Below are 10,283 nucleotides of genomic sequence, written 5' to 3' on the forward strand. Positions count from 1 at the left end.
TGCTAAGCCCTTGTGCAATACTGTTTTAGGAATCTATCATTCACTATGTTCTTTGCTACAGTCAAAGAACAGTTGCTTTATGACTCATAAGTATTACACTAGAAAGTATGTTAAATCCCAATCATAGATATATATCCAAGGTTTACTTAATGTAAGCTGATTTGATGACTAAGCACTGGTTATAATAAAGTAATCAATCTAACATGCTTAGAAATCAAAGAAGAAATAAAATGAACGCTTCCTAGAGGATAGGAATAATTCATAACCCTTACACCAAGTATTCACTTAGTAGTCTCACTAACTTTACAGGAAAAAGCCCTGATTTCCACCTTTTAGAGATGGGAAAACTAAAATAAGAACACTGGCAAGCTAAACAATTCCCCAAGATTATACCGCACAACAAAGGGAGAGAACTAGGAAAGGAACAGAAGGAACTGAGCTTCAAGATCTAATAGATTAGAAAATGGACTTAATAAAATCAGTATTAACTGGGCATAGTGGCCCAGCACTAAGGGAAACAGAGGCAGGTGGATCTCTGCAAATTTGAGGCCAGCCTGGTCTACAAAAGAGTCCAGGAAGCCAAGGTTACACAGAGAAACCGTGTCTCAAAACAAAACAAAAACAAAATCAGTATCATTCTCAACTCCACAGCACTGAGCACTGGTGGGACACTACCACCTATCTTCACACAAGATAAGAATATCCACAGTCACCACAGCTAACTCTAGATGCCCTGGCCAGTGACAAAGGAATAACTAGCTACTTTTAGAAAAAATGGAAACAAAGGGAAATTCTACATTTTAGGGATTATAAAGATCAAGAGTAACCCTAACAAAGTGTGCAATGTCCTTTTAAAGTACTCCTCAAGAACATTTTTTAAAACGCAAGTGAGGTGAATGGAATGCTTAGATGTTACAAACACATCCATTCTTTTAAAAATCAACATATAAGTTCAAAGCTATTTCTATTTTTGAAAAGATCCTGGGGTTGGGGATCCTTCATGAAAGACTGGCATGAAAATTCATATAGAATTCATATAAAATTCTCATCTCATCACACTAAGAAAAGCAAATGTGAAGCCATCAATAGATAGAGAAGGCACTGAGCAAGTTTGAAATTGAGTATACGTCCATAGACTCACCACTGGGGACGCCTAGAAACCGTGACAGGTCAGTTGACAAAAGGATTTCTAGTACCCAGATACTGGTTTCTAATTACTAAACTCAGGTGTTCAGAATCAGGACTTGAAAAACAGTCAATTTGAAGGTGGGAGAAGGAACATATTAAATGAGTTCACAGCATCTCAAAGCACCAGACTGTAGCACCTCAAAATATTTCCCTCAAAATATTAATTACTATGGTGGCTTTTAACTTATATCCATATACTATTTGAAATTATTTCCATCGCTTGAATTTGGACTTTCTTCTAACGAACAAGATATGGATAAAGGGGGAAATGTAATGTAATGATGAGAAGCATAACAGAAACCATCTTCCCTACCTGGTTGGATTAACATCATTGGTTGATGTGTATACCATGAGCCCCCAGGGGAGGTATAATAAAAAGGATAAATACCTTGTGATGTTCTAACCCAAATATATAACATGTATATAACCGTTAAAGTGCACAAATCTAAATTAAAAGGTATTCTACAACATATATGACCTATACTCTTCAAAAGTGGGAAGGTGATGAAGACTGAGAAATTGCCATAAAAAAAAATTGCCATAAAAAGCCGGGATGTGAGAACTGAATGCAATGTGCTGTGTGGACTGTAATATAAGAGAACATTCATGAAAAAATAACTATGGTAATCTGAATAGAGTCTATGGCTTAAAGCCATGGTTCACAGGGGTCACCTAAGACCATTGAAAAACATAGGCATTTACATTATACTTCATTACAATAGCAAAATTACAGTTATTAAGTAGCAATGAAATAATTTCATGGTCACAGGTCACCACAACATGAATTGTATTAAAAGGTCACAGAATTAGGAAGTTTGAGAACCACTGGCTTAAAGTACTATGCCAATGTTAACTTATTTTGGTAAATGTATGATAGCTATATAAGATAACACAGGAAAGTGGGTAGATAATATAGGAACACTCTACTATCTTGGTAAATCGAAAAATTCTATAATTTTATATTTTACATAATTCTATAATTTTTTAAATTCAAGGTTCAAATTTACTTTTTAATTTTTTTTCCTTATCACACAGGCAAGAAACTCCAAAAAAAATGTTTAACAGCAATTGTAAGCCTAGACGCCCTTTGCCAGGGTGGGCTGCCACCCCTTAGGGGGCCCCTTCTCTGAAAAGAAGTAGAGAGGGATGAGAGAGAGGGCATGAAAGCAGAACTGGGTGGTAACGGGGGAGGGAGTGGTATCATGCTGTAAAGTGATTAAATGAAAAATAGACTAGACACCCTTTTTAAAGTTATTTTTCTCTTTGCATGTGGCATAATTGTGCACTTAGGACATTCTCACAAATATATACACTACTCAAATAATGAATGAATTTGGCAAGGTCACAAAATACATGATCAAGACACAAAAATTTACCTTTTTTATTTTAAACAAGATACATGGGAAATAAAACTTGGAGGAAAATTATAAAATGCACATATGGGACTTAATAGTGTATAAGTCCTCTACATAGTAAACCACAAAATAACACTGAGAGTAACCAAAGAATTTATAAAATGGAAAGGTATACTGTGTTCATAAATAGCAATTTTTCATTATGATATTAATGGATAAGTCAATGGACAATTTTTCAAAACTTATTCTATAAAGCCAGTACAATAGATTCTTAAAATGCACACTCATGAGTTCATTCTAATATTTATAAAAAATGCAAAGATTTCATTTAAAGTTATAAAGAAAAATCAAAGGCTAGAGACATGGGTACAGTGCTTGCTACACGAACACGAACATTTTAGGTCCCCAGCACCCACATAGTGAGTGAGCCCTGGTCTCATTCATGTGGCCTCAGCATTGTGGAAGGAGAGACAGGCAGGGAGTGGGGCTTGGTGGCAGACAGTCTAGCAAGAAAGTGGACTCCAGGTTCACTGACAGACTCTGTCTCAAACACCAGCCTGGAGAAAGAACTGAGGAAGACACATGATGCTGACCCCTGGCCTTCATATTTGCCTATATAGGGAAGGACACCTGCACACACATACACACATACACACTCACACACACACACACACACACACACACACACACACACACTCACAGGAGGAGGCGGGGCAAAATTAGAGAAGCTACAGACCATGCCAAGGGCTTCAGGTCTAGCAGCTTAGTGGTAGAATGCTTGTCTAGCAAGCACGAGGCCCTATGTTCAATGCCTAGCACCAAGAAACAACAACTTGCTGGAAACCATATTAAGACATATTAACTCTAGAACTGAAAAGCAATATAAGTGGAAGAGAACAAATTCAGAAGTAGACCCAGTTACATGATCTTTCCTTTTTCTTCAAAGATTCTATCATTCAATGAAAACGCCATCTTTTTCAATTAACTTATATAGAAGTTGTTTGCCCACATGGAAAAAGTCATCCTGATCCTGTCCTAACACATACAGCAGGATCAAATGGCAAAAACCATAGGTCCACTATGAGAACTGAAAATACAGACCATTTGGTAGAAGCTACAGGCAGGTGAGATCTTGAATCATTCATGGGTGGGACTCACAGAAGCATTATTACCCCGATAGACTGAACTTCAGAGAAATAATACTGCTTATCAAAAGGCACCATTAAATTAGGCTGGAATGTGTGTGTACCTCGGAGGTAAAACACTTTCCTACCCTGTGCCAGGCCTTAGATTCAAGGCTCAACACACATGTGTGCACACATGCACGCACACACAGTAGGAGTGGGGGATGGGAGGGAGTATTAGGCAAATGACAAAATCCAGAGGCAAAAAAATAGTTTTACACAGGCCAAATGGTACAGGGTTTTAATCTCTACACCCAGGAGGCAGAGGCAGATGGAGTCCAAGGCCAGCCTGGTCTACATGGGGAGTTTGAGGCAACCCAGATCTATACAATGAGACCTTGTCTCAAAAATAACAATTTGTTAGCATGTGCCTGGTAAGCCTTCCTTCCGGACTTCTCCTTTAATTAGAAATTAAAAGGAACAAAAATTTAAAATTGACAAAATATTTAAGCAAGCGCTTCTTCACAAAGAAATTGTGATGTGCCAGCAACCAGGGGCAAAGGTGGTAGTGCACAGCTGGCCTGGCCTATATACTAAGTTCCTAGGCTAGCCTGTCTCAAAAAATGTAAATGCTACTTATTACAAATACTTTCGATAATGCAACAAAACTATACAAAGGCTATAAGTTCAACTTCTTGGGTTATTCAGATTGTATGTCCCTTATCATTTGATAATCTTAAAAATCTTAATATGCATAAGATATGTTTGGAGTGGGGCTAAGACTACATATAAAATGAACTTAATTTATTAATTTGCTTACTTACTTATTAGTAGTGCTGGGTATTGAGCCCTGAGCCTCAGGGGTGCTAGGTATGCATGTACCTAAGTTATATGGCCGCCCTCAGCCAGATGTCACATATGCTTCACGCAGATAGCCTGAAAGCAATTTCATACACTACTTTTATTAAGTTGCATTTGACTAAGTCTTGTCATGTAAGGCCAGGTGTGGAATTTCCCACTTGTGGCATATAGGTACCCAAACGCTTAGCAGATGAAGTAGTTCAAAAAGACTAGGTTTTAAGATTAGGGACATTCAATCTGTACCCAGGAGACATATCTCCACCAATGAGTTTCAGGAACTTCGGGGGATGGAGATATGGCTCAGCAGTTAGCCCTGCTCAGACCCCCAGACCTACCTCCAGCTTCAGGGCGATCCCAGCATATCCAGCTCTGTCAGCACCTGCACTTACCTGTATGAAACCCATGCAAATTCACATGTATATGCATAATTGAAATAAAGTAAATTCATTTTTTAAGAAGAAAGAACATTATGGCACTTTAATTTGTAACACTCCAATTAAAAACAACTCTAATGTTCATAAAAAAGTAAAATGGATAAAGCGTTAGTAATGAATACTGTTCCTGTGGGGAAAATAAACATCCCACTAACAGCCAGAAAATAAATACTTTAGGCTTTGTGGGCCAGATAGTGCCACAGTAATAAACACAGAAACAGGCTTTGGCCATGTTCCAATAAAAGTTGCTATATGCAACTATGTAATGGGCTAGAATTAGCTAATAGGCCACAGTTTGCCAGTCCCATATAGAAAAGAAAAACAAGCAAACAAACAGAAGTTATAATGCAGTGTGAATGGCTCTCAAGAATACAATGTGAGCCAAATAATAATAATAATAATAATAATAATAATAATAATAATAATAATAACAGCACATTTTCAAGTTCATGATTACTGAAATCAGGACAGCTGAGTGGGGGAAGGAACAGGGATGAAAAGGCTTTATGACCACATCTGCGTAGTCACATAGGCACATACTTAGTACATTTCATCAGGCCACACCCTTTATTTTTGCCTTTTCCACATTTTGCAAGTAAGTTGTAGCTTAATTTGGAGGAAAAAAAAGGCAAACTGGATGACTGGAATACGGACCTAAAGAAATAATATCCAGAATTTGACATGGACAAAAAAATAAAAGCCAGATTAAAAACATGCAAGAAAGTTTAGTACATCTGCTTGTTGTTCCTAAAGGAAAAAAAAAAAAAAAAAAAAGGTAGTGCACAGGGGAGAATGAAATCAAGGATAAAACTTCCCAAGCTTGAGAAAGCAACCTTAGGTAAAGTGTCCATGCATGCAAAGGAACACAATACATACATTACTGCGTCTAGAAAGCCTTTGATTGCACACTCTACATGATCAGATGAGGAACAATTAAGACCACAAATCGACTCTCAAAAGGAAACAAATCAGTGGTATTGATACAAATGATGACTGCAGTGCAAACTAGAAATCACTAATGGGAGAGGCACTTCCCAAGCCTTCCACACTGAAGCTAGAGAATACCTCTCAAACAGTGAAATGAAAAAATATAGCATAACGGAAACATGTTTACTTCTTAAACAGAACCACAGAGTACATGTAAAGCAACCGCTCACAAAAAACTGTAATGTTTTCAGATGACAAATGGGTACAGAGCCCAGAAGCAAGCCCAGACCAAGCTGGGCTTTGCCCATAGCAGAGGGGGAGGCCCTGGCACAGCCACAACTGCCATTCCAGGTGAAAAATAAAATAAAATGCAGTTAATCTTGTATTATCTCCACCACATAAGCAAAACATACATAGTTACACCCACAAGTACCTGCGCTCCAGAACTATTGACAAAACATGAACCATAAACATTTTAGAAATCATTGTGGGACACATTTCATTACCAGCCAAGCTTTTTTTTAAAAAAATCAAGACACACACATCACAAAGATGAATGTCTGTTTATTATCCGAAAGTTTTTTCAACCATGACCTGTATGCAGAACAATGTTTCCCAGGAGAAATGTCTGCGAAGTTGGAAACGTCCTGGTCTGTAATTTCAGAGTGTGGAACATAATAAAATATAAAGTTCCATGTGGGGGCTGGGTGCTGGAAATGTGGCCCAGAGCCACGAAATAACTGAAATCGAAATGGATGCAGCATGCCAACATTTTAAACCCCAGCATGGAGGTTTGCAAAGTTTGTGTGCTTTGTGACCATCTTAGTATTTGCTTTTCTTTTTTCCATAACAAAACCTCATTTGAGCTTAAACTGCTAAATAAAATATAAGTCCAAGTAACACCAAAGTTACTTTTGGAAAGAGCACACTGAGTGACTTCAATTTTCTTAAGTTTCTCAAGTTCTTTTAAAATACACTTAAAATTTTTAATGTATAGAAACATATGGGGGAGGTAATGAATAGCTATGTGCCCCCAAAGAAATCATGAAATACAAAGTTAATGCTGTTACGTTTCCTAGGTAACTCTCCCTGATCAAGACTTTTTATGACGCAATGGAAATTTTGAGATTTCAAGCCGTGGATTCAGGCTTTTTCACTTTCTTTAATTTATTGACGGGGGGGGGGGATTAACGTTTAGATATACATGTTGTTAATCCTGAAATGTGGCTCAGGTCACTGCCCACTGGCCAGGAGATGCAGTTTTCAGAATCACAGTGTCCTTCACGTTCCCTCAGACCTACCACTCCCTACTCCTCCAGGGAGGCAACCATTAACTTCATGTTCATAGCTTTAATTTATATTTCCCCCTTTTGACATTTCATATCTCTTCGCTTCCCTAAACAATAGCTTTGCTTGCCAGGTTCTTAATTTTACATAGATGAAATCATGCAATATTAAGTAACTTAGTTTTATTTTTTTCCCCCTCAACACTGAGAGGTGTCTGTGTGGAAACACAAAACTACTTCATTCGCCCCTGTACTGTGCTCCATTTTATGACTGGCACATGATTTATGTTTCTCTGTCAGGCCGACATGAAGGCGTCGTCCAGCTTTGTGGTACTACACAGACAGCCTCTTATACATGTCCTCTGGTGCATCTGAAAATGTATCTAGGGCAGTGGTGTTTAAACTTTTTGACTATGACTCAGAGTAAGGAATGACATTTTAGAACATCATTACACACATTCATGTGTATAAAACTGCGGGGGGCATAAAATAAAGACCCTCTGACGTTTTAAAAATCTCTGCTTGTGGTTTTCCGTTTCTTATCACTGTCTACATAAACGATTTCACAACTCACAAATACGGACTTCACGTTTGGAACAACGCCACGCTGTGAGGGATGAGGACAGAGGCACGGGACAGCGAGAGCGGGGAAACGCAGACGTCAAATGTCCTCAACTCTGATTTTCTTGGCTTAAATGAATGTTCTCATTTATTAGTACATACATTTCCCACTGTTTTAGAGCAAAAACCACGAAACAACAGATTTTATCTTTTCATACATCACTAAAATATTAATCACTTACCACGCGTTAAGTAAGCAGACAGAGTCTCCAACACAGACCTATGGGTTAAAACGCAGAGGGAAGAGAAAGGGAGGGGGTCCTGAGTGGGACCTCGGCGAGGCTCCAAAGAGCTAACGGGAAGGGCCTCGAAGCCGCCTTGGAGGGTGGGGTTAGAGGAAGATTCCTGGAAGAAAGACCTACGCTGGGACATTTCTATTTTTAATTTTTACCCGATTCCTAAAACATCAAAGTAGCACATTTGTTGCAGGGGAATCGGGGAGGGGAGTGGAATTCCCAACATTTTTAAACCCTTTCGGTGCAAAGCCAAAACCCTTACCAGCGTCCTGAAAGTTGGTTGGAGCCTGGAGAAAAGGACACAAGTTGCGCTCTGAATTCCCCTAGGAATTCGTAAGAGTCCGGTGTTTTCAAGTCGCTTTAAGAGCACAAGTGAGAACTCCCAGTTACGTGTGTTTTAACCAAAAGGACGCAAATCGCTCCCCCCCCAACCCCCAGTGTCTTTTTAGCCTCTTGGTGAGTTCAGAGTGTTGCCGGGTCGCAAGGACCGCGCCTAAGTGCCGCATCACACTACCAAGGTGCGAGCAAGCGCGGCACGAGTGGCTCAGAGCACCGGAGCCGGAGTTTTACCTCCTCGGAGCCAGACGGCCCGGGACCCTGCGGTCCGCGCAGAGCGCGGCAACCCTCCCCGCGGCACGGCCGTCCCGCCGCGCCTGCCCCGCCGCTCGCCACCTACCCGAGCCGGGACGCAGCCTACGCTGCCATGACCGCGGCCGGCAGGCGTCCGCTCCGCTCCGCTCGCCGCGAGCCCGTGCCGCGGCCGCGCCTCTCCAAGCGTTCTCCCGCCTGCCAGGCGAGTGCGCCGGAGAACGCCCCGGCGGCGGCTAAATCAAGGCTCGGGGCGGTCCCGCCCCAGCCGAGTGACGAATGGCAGGCTCCGTGGGCTTTGCCGCGCAATGCCGCAGCCAAGGGGAGGGCTGCGCGGACGAGGCTCGGGGGAGAGGAGCGGGCCGCATCACGTGGGAGGAGGAGGCCCCGCTGGGGCTCGGGGGTCTGCGGGGGCGGGGGGCAGCCACGCAGCCCTGCGTGGTGACTCATCCGCTGTGTGCGCAAAGCCAAGGTCGCCCAGGTGCCGCGTTGGCGCAGGTAGCCGCGGCTCAGCCAGAAGATGTGCATCGAGGGCTGATGGAGCCGGAGCGGGATGAGCCACCCTCGGCCACAGCGCAAACCAGAAACCAGAGAGACGCTTCGCAGGCAGGCGCTCGCAGCCAGAGGCCGAGGGAGCTCGGTCCCCCGTGAGACGCGGGGCCACCGTTGGCACGGGCCGCACGGCCGCCGACAACAGCTTTGAGGGTCTACAACCCCAAGTTCCATGACAGCCCCTCTAGAACCCATACTCTCCCGCTTGGCCAGCGAGAAAACAAGATGGACTGAAGGCAGTTTTTATGACCGTGGGCTCACGTTCTTCAGACTTTAGACATTGAAAATATTTTATACTATTTGAGTTTTTTTTTTTTTAGGAGCCCAAAGCGAACCCCCAGCGTTTGCTTTCGTCCTTGTAAGGCGATCATACTTAAAAGAGGTCTGAACGTGATGTGGAAAAGCTAAGGAACACGGCGTCCCGACTTGTTTCAGTTTCCCCGTCTCCTGGGTGAGAGAGCGGCGAGGCTGCTGCATACTTTCTCCTCCCCAACCCAGACTCATTTTCCACTGCTGCTGCTTTTACTCTTTGCTCATTAGCGCTAAATGTGCGGTCTAAACTTGAGATTTAAACGAACTTGATGGTCACTGTAAGCCTTTCCTGGATTACTTCTGTTTTAGTAAAGAAGGCTGGATATCTTTTTCCTTAGGCCATTTTCTTAAGAAGTATGTGACTTTAACGTTAGAGGAAAAATATGCTTTTATCTTCACATGTGGATAAACAAAACAAAGCAAAAAAAAGCACGGGTATTTTAAATCTACACCTTGTAAAACCTGACAGAACACAAAACAATTTCTTCTTATGTTTTTTTTTTTTTTTTTTTTTTAATGGGGTCTCATGTAGTCCAAGCCGGCCTTGTACTCACTGTGTGCTCAGGCTGTCCTTGAACTCCTGATCTTTTTGCCTCCACCTCCTAAATGTTGGTATTACATTCTCAAAAGACTATTTCCACCTGCCTTACTGATAAAGGATCTCCATGCAAAGGCCTGAATCCTACATAAGATTTCTTCAAAGGTCACTTGGTTTTTCTGCTTGAATGCCTGAAGAATCATTTATCAAGGACCGAATGGCCTACTTCCCCCATTCCACCTATATCGTGCTCTTTGAGTT

The 10,283-nt window shown here is 41.7% G+C and overlaps 1 protein-coding gene across 2 annotated transcripts in view; it reads right to left on the reverse strand.

Moving 5' to 3' along the window:
• Plagl1 (PLAG1 like zinc finger 1) overlaps nt 1-8,768 on the reverse strand; it is a 42,850-nt gene extending 34,082 nt beyond the window's left edge. For both annotated transcript variants that reach the window (XM_055627740.1, XM_055627739.1), the window contains exon 1: nt 8,709-8,768. The gene's annotated coding sequence lies outside the window, so the exon portion shown is untranslated. The remainder of the gene's footprint in view (nt 1-8,708) is intronic.
• Between the last annotated feature and the right edge of the window lie 1,515 nt (nt 8,769-10,283).

Source organism: Psammomys obesus, unplaced genomic scaffold, assembly GCF_907164565.1.
Source record: "Psammomys obesus unplaced genomic scaffold, mPsaObe1.curated_primary_1811, whole genome shotgun sequence".
In the NCBI taxonomy this organism is placed as follows: Eukaryota; Metazoa; Chordata; class Mammalia; order Rodentia; family Muridae; genus Psammomys; species Psammomys obesus.